Here is a 10,145-nt window from a genome sequence, read left to right as displayed (position 1 = left end):
AAGGTTGAATGTCATCAGCATTGCTCATTCAATAAAAACCTTGTTATTCATGCCTGCTTATGTGGTAATGTGTTCTTTATTATTCTCTGTTTAGAAGAGTATTGTGGGTAAAGTAATGCAATTTGGAGAAGAGTTGCAAATAACTATAGAAGCAAGCATACCACTGAGGTCACAGCATGAGTTTTTTTCCTCCTGTGTGATCAAGTGCTCTTTGCAGCTTGATCTTGGTGTAGGAAGAGGACGTCACAAATTATATACTATGATAATGGAAGATTTTTATTTCTGCTAAAAGATTGGCAGATGCTCTGAACAGCTGCTTTTGCTGAGACATGGGAAAGAGGAAAAAAAACGAGTTTTCTAGGTGATAGAGACTAGGACAGTAAATTAAGGTGCAATTACAGCAACAATTATTTCTTCTCTGTGGTATCTGCAGGTGCTTCTCGGTTCTGTGAGAAGATGGGAAAATGGAGGGTTGGTTTGGTTTTTTAATGTGCTAAGGCAAAGGGCAGAAATAAGCATATTAAATGTTTTCAACGGCAATTTCACTTCCAGTTAATAATCATTAACACAGCTCTGCCAATGGACAACATGAGGAGTTGCTTCCAATTCATATCCTCATGTGAGCAAGGCTAAAGAGTATTTGATGTTCTGTTCTCATGTTCTGTAAGAAATGAGTTGAAATCAGTAAAAGTGAGTTCAGGGAGCAGAATTTGATACTGTAGCTTGAACGCTTCAACTGGTAAACCGTAGGTATGTAGTACTGAACTGGAGATAGCGATGACTGATAGTGCTAGCTCGCTGATAGGAGCTGTGACTGCATCTTCACAGCCAAGTTTAATGAGGGGTCTCAGCAGTCTTTATGCGTTCCTTCATTAAAAGAATCTTTCCTTCCAGGCTGTGTAGATTTAAATTTAATTTATAACTGACAATTTTGCTAGTTTACAGTTTTTCCACTTTATCTCTTTTTATTTTACTGGATATTAGCAAAAGCAAATTTGCAGAAGCAAAAGAAACATTACTCTCAAATTCTGGTGTGGCTGACTTAATGCTGATCCTGAATAAAGAGTTTAAAAAAAAAAAAATGTGGACAGGAGAGTTCTTAGCTGTTAATCTCTCCTTACATAGTTTCTGAGTTTGCAGCTCTGTCCTGAAAGAAAGATCAAACCCGGAAATGACTTGCCAGATTATGTTGAACTATGCTTTTTAATGTAACTATGGCCATATTTTTACAAAGTATAGGAGTATGTTGATTTTTTTCCTCAAGAGTCTATTCGTGGATGCAGCTGACTTTTTTTCTTGATCAGTATTGAGCCCTGTATACTATTTATAGACTAAGGGATGGAATTACAGTCCTTAAATCTTAATTTGAAAGAAGGCACGTGCCTATTTGTAGTGAGCGTGGAGGTTCAGAACAGTCGTACCTACATAGAGGTGGCACGTCTTCTTACTGCCATGGTATGAGCTGCTTGTACAAGAGGCATTAATTTTCTGAGTTGCTTTGAAAAGGGATAACCAAGGGAACTAAACATTTGCTTAGTTTCAGAGGTACCTTAATCTTCTTGAGCCTTTGTAACCCGAAAGTGACACAGCTTTGGTATGTTGCGACAAGGCTTTGTCAACAAGAAGTGTGCGTTTGTGTCCTACCAGAGTCAGCTGGTCGGTACAATTCCATTGTTAACAGAGCAAAGTGAGCTCTTGGTTAAAATGCCAACAACAAACAAAACAGCAGTCTGCTTTACACCCCACCCCACCCCCCCCCCCGAAGAGTTCTTTAGATCAAGAGTTATTTAAATAACAGGAAACGGTGAATTGAAGATTATAACATTTATTAATAATAATGTCATGCTAGTTGTATGCTTGTATAACTCATATCAGTACATGCATATTTGATTACTTCAATAATAATTTCCAAATGATTCAAGCCAACATGTCTGAGGGCCTAAGGGAAATTGAGGGGTTTATGTCTTTATTACAGAAATTCAGCTAACAACAGGTCTTCTGTCCCTCCGAGCTGTAAACTTACAGTCTTGCAGATCAGTAGCCCAGAGGTCGTGGCTTGGTCCTTGCTGTGCAGTATTAGATACTAGATATTATATGTTTTTTTCAACTAATATTTTGATGTTTTGTAAAATATAAAAGATTTCTCCAAAGGTAGGTCAAGCCAGAGATCTTTTTGACCAATACCTTTAATTTTGGGATTTAAGTAGCCGAATTCAGCACCTGGAACAGTTGAAAATGCATGTGAGCAACTGAGGTAGGCTTTCACATAGCAATCAATTTCTTTAGTTTCTCTCTTGGTTGTTTTGTTGTTTTTTTGTATCTTGAGGAAAGATCGGTATCTGCTTAAATACTGATTTTAATAGCCATTACTGCTAATAAAAGAAAGTTACTATACCATGATTTATATTGATACTCATCTTACGGTGCATTTTGCACATGAAAAACATACAGCCACTGGTCTGTGGGGTACTTGAAGCCTCCAGTGCTTTGCAGGCGGTAGAATTTACCCTTCTGTCTTTTCTGGCATGACAGACGAGGCTTGGGAAGGTAAAATCTTGGTTCTCTTGGGCTTAAAGTCTTGTGGACTAATCGTATTTCATTAGTAACTGTGATATGTATTAAATTTGCTGATGACACAGTTATTAATACAGAGAGGAACTATCAGGCAGATAGAAAGCACCTCAAGGACCAGAAAAATTGGATGAATTTATTCCTACAAAGTGCAGGACCATTCAGCTAAGGCTAATACTGAGAATTTATACTATTAAGACAGGAGTTAATTAGTTTTAGATCTCTGTGGATGAGAATGACCTCATGTATTAATTGATCACAAGATAACTGTGAGCTGCCAATGAAGTATATTTGGTAAACTAACTCCTGTACAGACATTCGTTCTTCACAGGAGGCATTACTTCCCTGAGATTTTTATTTGCAATATTATATTCTGATCACCTTAATTCAAGAGAGGTGAAGTAAAACTGCAGCAGATGCTGAGAGGACTGTTAGGGTGATCATGGGAATGAAGAGCCCGTTTTAGAAGTGAAAACTAAATACTGAGTTCAGTTTGTTTAATCCAGGATCAGAGCAGATGTGACTGCAGTCTTTAAATACCAGGAAAGGAAGAATAATTTAAAGTACAGGATAACACTGGCACAAGAAGAAACTCGGTAAACTGGCCAACAGTAATTTTAGGTAGGAAATCTGAAGTTTCTATGGCAACCAATGAGTAAAGAATACTTGAAGGCAAAAAGTTGTTAGTTTTAATATAAAGTTTGACATGCGGATGACAGATAGTGTTCATGGTTGTCATAGCAAGGAACTGGACTCATCGGCTACCTCTGTGTTACGAATAGAACACTGCTGCTCTCTGGCTCTGAGGCAGACTGGTGTGGCTTGACCATCTCTGTACTGGTCAACTCTCTTAGCCTCCGGAGTTAGGGCGCTCGCAGCCTTACTGCCTACGGGGAAGCATCTGGGTGGGTGCTAATGCCTGCCCTGAAGCAGGGCACCGTGTGGGAGCGTGCAGGGTGGCCGCAGGGACTGCGCGGCCAATAGCGCTCTGTAAAGACTGAGTTCCTGTACTGTGCCCGTCATTGTTTAATCTGTTACTGGTTCCGGAGATGTTTTCTCTTCCCTGCTTGTTGAAACAGATTGAGAAAATTGCTGGTAGAATATGGTATAGGCCTCCTTACTGAAATACTGATGGCACTGACTTTTTTTGCCATTATCGTTCCTATTCCTAAAATGTAAATAAATTCTGCTTTATGTGGATATTTGAAAAAAAAAAAACAAAACAGTAAAACTGGGCAAAAAAATGTGTTCTTTTTTAATGATAGAAAATAATTCACTTAAACTTTGTAAACTAGCTTGCTATTAGATCCTACTCTCGGGTCAAAAATTCTACAAATAGCTGGAAGATATGAGAAAGAAATGGCACTTTCTATTTGCTCTGTTGTTACTCTGTCTTTGTGCATGTGCTATTAACTGCTTTTGGAGAGAGGGTAGCAGATTAGACACTGTAGGAGGAGAACATTACTAGTTCTTACAGAAAGACATGAAGAATGCAGTGGTTGCAGTCTTACACATTTTCTATATTACATAAAAACAAAAACAAATTTAAGGATATTTTCTTTGTTCTTGTAAAATAATCTTTTTGGTTTTTTAGGTCGTACTGGAGGGTACTAAGTTACAGGAGAGAATATGGGAAAACAGTTTAGAGACGATGAAAGCATAAATACAATCCAGTGTTTTTTCATATCTACCCCTTTAATTATATAGCTGTTGCTACGAGATGACCAAAGGGGCAAAAGAACAATCAGAAATTTTCTGCAAATGACAATAGGAAAATGAAGCAACAGTTTCTTAGCAACAAACTGGAAAATATGCTAAATAATATTTTTTATTACTGAGGTTTGTGTACACTACGTTCAAAGCATTGTTCTGAAGTGGGCCCAGTTTTTTGTGTGTGTTTCTTTTAGATTGATTTTATTACAGGTTTGCCTCAACATGGAGTTTTTCTGAAGAATCAATGTTCGTGGAGACATTCTTACTTGGAGTACAAATGGAATCAAAAATCTTGTTTTTTAAGGCTAAGGCATTAGATGGAACATTAAAGCTGCAATTTTTTTAGGGTTTGGTGAATTGTAAGGAAAAAAAAAAAAGGCAAACCATTCCAGTCAGAGGTTGCTTATTTGGAAATCATGAGTGACAGTTGATCCAGCTCTGACCATCTCTCGGTGGTGGTGAACAGACTGAATTGGACTTCTGCACAGTTTAGGTGCTGTCTCCCGAGCAGAACTGTGATTACATGGTGCATAATCTACATGGTGTTCATTATGAAAGGTGGTTTTTTTTGTGGAATATTACATTAACAGAAAAAAGGGGAAATGAAGAGCCAAATGTTTAATTTAATTTTGACCTTTAAAGAAAATTGTCTGTAGTCTAAATTTAAAAAAAAAAAAAGCCAAAAAAAACCCCACCCGAGAAAGACAGCGTTACTTCCAAGTTGACCCAAAATGTATTGTTTGGTATTTTTTTTCCCAACGTAATCCAAAAATATTCTGCTGAATTTTTCCTCCTTTTTTGCATAAAAAATTCTGGCTTTTAATCTGGAGTACACACATTTTGCCTCAAAGCACTTCTTGCCGTGTCCTTCTGTATCCCCCAGACCAGCTCCTTCATATTCCAGCTGATTCAGTCGTTGCAGTACATGCTGAGACTTCCTAAATTTTCAACTTCTCTGTGAATAATTTAATTTACAGGTTAATTCTTTGGGAATATATAACAGGTAAGGTAAGAATCGCAACCTTTTCATAGCAGTTTCCAGAAGGCAGGCCCCTAACTGCTGGGTAGGAAAGGAGAACTGTGCATCCGTGCAACATGACAAATGCCTCCACCCAAGGGTCCTTACATCAAGATAGCGTACCTGAAGAATCCTTCAGGTACAAAGTCCTTCCATCTATTTTGGTTTTGGGTGTTTTTTATCTTTGTCTGTATTGCATTTAGAGTTTATTGCTTTAGAAGGCATGAATAACACTATTTCTTTTCTTCCACTAGGTATAAGTGCCATTTTCCCAGGTGCTCTGCAATTGTCTCCATCAATGAAGGATTATTTAAAATCAGCCCCGTTTTGGCTTTGGAAGCTTACACAGCTCCTGTGTTAGAATGGAGGTTCCAATTCATTCTGGATTTCACAAAAGCAGCATGAAATAGCTCTTCATTCCATTACAATAGCTATGACAAGGTTAGAGCTGAAAGCAGAGCTTTATTTGGCAGAAGAGAGCAGTGGAAAAAGGAGGAGCTGAAAGCAGCAGCAGTGGAAGGGAAGTCATGCGTGACTTTCATCACAGATGAGAATGGCAGACCACTTGGGGCGAATATGCCTGCAGATTTACTATCAGAGGGGGTTAATTTTTATATATGTGGTTTTGGAACAAAATATGCAAGCTTTTTTTTTTTTTTCTATCTGGCAAATGTGTGTGGGTCAAAAGGAGATATGTTTTTATTGAATCTGGGCAGGCTAATTCCTTCTGTCGTCTTTATTCTGGTTCAGTATTCAATTTGCAGAAAAAATAATCTTATTTTTGTTCTGTTTTTCACATTTGCAGAATATTTGTAGATCTCTTTGACATATCTACTGATTTTTAATGGGAGTCATGCCTGCACAGTGTTTCCTGGACTGAGTTACAAGGACAGATTTTTAAAGGTATTAAGGGAGCTGTTTACATATTTATAAAAAAACCCTCTTCTTTAGTGGCTTACAAAATTTAGGTAAAACATAATATGATAAATCAGCCTAATTGTATATCTAAACTGCACATTCTTCAGTCTAAAACCTGATTGAAAACTGCAGTGAGTTTTGTGGCACACAAAAGAAAACATCTTTGGACTCATAAGATCTTTAAGATTCATGAGAAGTATTTGCAAGGTGAAATAACCACAAATTGGCCGTGAAAGAACTTGCAAAAGGATTTTCCTAACTAATTGAGATTGGGATTTCAGTATGTCTTCCTCATACTTATTGGCAGAAGCCTGCATGTCAGGATTCTGAATCTGAGAAGAGAACGTTTCATAAAATATTTTTTTTAATTTATTTTTTATTTTCCTTGTAGACCTAGTTGGTTAACTACTCTGAGAGGACTTAGGTTCAGTTATAACTATTATATTTGCTGTCTGATGATGTTCCCTGGTTAAAAGGATAATGCAAAGGAGATGTTCAAAATAGTGATTCTCATCTTAATTCATCATCGTTCCTTGAAAACTTCAAATGGTTTTGGTTTTCTCTTATGTAACAGTTTAATTATTTATAGGTACTTTGGATTAGATTTTTCTGCTAGCAATTCTGTTGTACATTTGAAATTAATGGAGATGCTTTAATTTTTTACTGTTTTACTGGTTTAACTGAGCACAGAATTTGGCCTAACTGGTGCAAAGAGAAGTAATGCTCAAAGGACCATGTTTATTTTTTGCTAAATAAAAGCTGCGGTACTTACCAATCATAAAATAAAAATCATTCAAATTCTGGGGAATATACTACATAGTATTATCTAATCTTTACAATTTCTGGAATTATTTTCATACTTTATCAACAAAATTTACTGGGTCATGCAGACATTTCACAGCAAAATGTTGCACCCACTCAAGTAAGCCCTTATACAGTATTTATGTTTTTTTTTTAACTCTTGGTGTATGATTGCGTAGTTTTGTTCCATATAACCATTGCAAAGGCCATTGCTTTGAGGCCTGGAGAATTACTTAGCTCACTAAATGCTCAGCGCACCTGTGTGTGTTGGTTCTTGTCCAGCATGCATTTTGCATCACCAGCCCACTCCAAAAGAAGCTGTCTTACTAAATTTTTAAAAAAAGATAGCATTTTCCATGCATATTTGTCCACCAGTCACAGGTAAAAATGACATACCTTTATTCTGAAATACTCTCCCTTGTACCTCCAATATACTCTGTATTTGTAAGCCAGAACGCTAAATCCTACAGCATCCAAGACGTAACTACATGTATTGGGAAGAATATCCATATTGAAGTGTGCCCCGCTCTAACTATGAGCATTCTGTAACCCAAGTCAGGGAAAGGGCTGTGAAGGTGAAGAGTAAAGTTCTGAAGAGTGGAAGCAGTGTCTTCATTGTAGATTCACAATTCACTGCAAAGGACTTCAAAGGTTTTTCTTTGCTTTTTTTTTAGATTAATATCATAAAATCTTCCAGGTTGGGAGGGACCTTTAAGATCATTGAGTCCAACCATCAACCTAACACTGGGCAAGTCCACTGCTAAAGCATGTCCCTAAGCACCACATCTACGCGACTTTTAAATACCTCCCGGGATGGCAATTCCACCACTTCCCTGGGCAGCCTGTTCCAATGCTTGATAACGGTTTTGGTGAAGAAATTTTTCTGAATATCCAATCTAAAGCTTACCCTTCAGATTCTCTTCACCATCAGTCCCTCTGGGGGCAAGTGATTGAGCAGCTGTGCCATGCCAAGCTGCCTCCTGGGATTAACCCAGGAGCCCTGGGAAGCCAAATGCCAGTGAATCCTGAAAGCCGAGCCCACTGCAGCAGCTCTTGTGCAGAATGCTGGCTGGCTGTGTGGCAGCTGAGCTGTCAGCAGCCTGTGCCTGCGTTGCCCAGCAAAGTGATGCCCCGACCCTTAGAGATGCAGCGTCTGTGTGTTAAACAAGTGGTTTATTGACAATTTTGTACAGGGTAAAACTCCCCGAGGGAACGGAGTCAGGAGGAGGGAGGGCGGGAGGTGTCCAGGGGGTAACAGGAGTCTCTGCTGCTGGTCCCGGTGGCCTCTACCTGGTCGGTGCTCAGGAAGGTGTAGGAGTCACCTTGCTTCATGCCAAACATCATGTCAATCAGGATGGTACTACCAGAAGCGTGCGTCAGCCGGAGTTTGCAGGAGTGCCTGGACGGCAGCACCGTTAGGTGGCAGAACTTGGAGTGAGGTAACATGGCCCAGGCTCCTTTTACCACGACCTGCAACCAGTGGGCGGTTTTGACAATGTCAAGGTAGGGGCCGGTGCAGAGGGTGTGTAGGAGGCTGGGACACTGTTTATTCCTCAGCTCCTCCTGGGGGTGGTGGAGAAAGGATTGAGAAAGGAGAAGGTAGTGCCCAAGTAGGGGAGCTCTGGGCTGTGTTGTTAGCTGTGAAACATGGAGCTCAAACTACATATACCGACTCCTATGCAGTGTTCAAAGGGGCAACTGAATGGATCGGACATTGGGAAACTAATGATTGGCAAGTCAATCGAGTACCGATCTGGAGAACAGAGGACTGGAAGCAGCTATTAGAAGTGGGAAAGGAAAAGGCACTGCGATTAGGCTGGGTAAAGGCACATGATAAAGCTATACCTGAGGCTGCTCACTGGAACAATAAAGTTGACTATCTCACCCGCATACATACATTAGAAGTGGATGAGAGCACAGATGCACAGGAGTGGGTAAGATTAAGAGAATGGTTACATGAGAGGCGTGGCCACACTGGGAAAGCTGATGTGTATAAAGAATGTCAAGCCAGAGGCTGGCCTGCCACACTGGCAGACTGTGAAAGGACAATAACACACTGTCCACAGTGTCGCCTACGATTAAAAATGAATCATCCAAACCAAGCCCCGCCTTTACATATTAGAGCAGGGAAAACACTCTGGCAAACTTGGCAAATTGATTTTATTGGGCCACTTAGAGCATCTAATCATTATAGATATATCCTAGTAGGTGTAGAGGTGGTGTCAGGATTGACCCAAGCCACCGCAACCACAGCAGCGTCTGGAGAATGGACTGTTCGAGTGCTAAAGGAATGGTTTAGTATTTTACCTGTGCCTTCTGCCATCCAAAGTGATAATGGATCACACTTCACAGCAGCCATCATCCAGGAATGGGCAAAAGGGGAAGGTATTGACTGGGTCTTCCATACCCCTTATTACCCCAGGCAAATAGAAATGCAAAAATAAAAGCATTTTGTTCTACTAGAGGAACGATCTCCAAGGCACCACATAAAATTGATGAAATCCCTGTACCATTGCATCCTGGTCAACCAGTAATGGTCAAATTACCTCAAACTGGAGTTATACCCCTGACATTGACCAATCCAAGGGGATCATATGCATGGGAAGCAAAAGATAACTCTGACCGTGTATGTCAAATAAGTAGCAGGTGGATCATACCAGATTTCTAACTGATTCATTGTCGATTGTATATACGGTCGAGCAGCACTTTTCCATTTACTTGCAGGTGTGCCCAACAAAAGGAGGGACGAGGAGTATGACGGGGTGGAGACCTGAGAGGCGTCGACCCAAAGTATGAACTGTGCATGCACGGAATGGACAAACTGTGCAGAACTTGAATGTGGACCAGAAGTTCTTGTTTGGTTTTGGGTTGTTTTTATTCTTCTGATCTTTGTATATTTGTTTTAACAAGGATACTTTGGTTGGTTGGTTGTTAACCTAAGTTTTAATATTAGGTGCTGTATCATGACTGTGATTGTAAGGCCTTTTGTAATAATAGTCATTAGCTCTATAATAATCACAGGTATAAGTAGGCAATCTAGAATATGGAATAGACAGCCTTGGGCTTTTGAACAACATGTTGATCGATCCCCAATTATAAATTACACTGAACCAGACAATGAGAT

The sequence above is a fragment of the Vanellus vanellus genome, assembly GCF_965231255.1.
Source record: "Vanellus vanellus genome assembly, chromosome: 6".
NCBI classification, from domain to species: Eukaryota; Metazoa; Chordata; class Aves; order Charadriiformes; family Charadriidae; genus Vanellus; species Vanellus vanellus.
The sequence above is the reverse complement of the archived record's forward strand: the minus strand, read 5'-3'. Positions refer to the sequence as shown.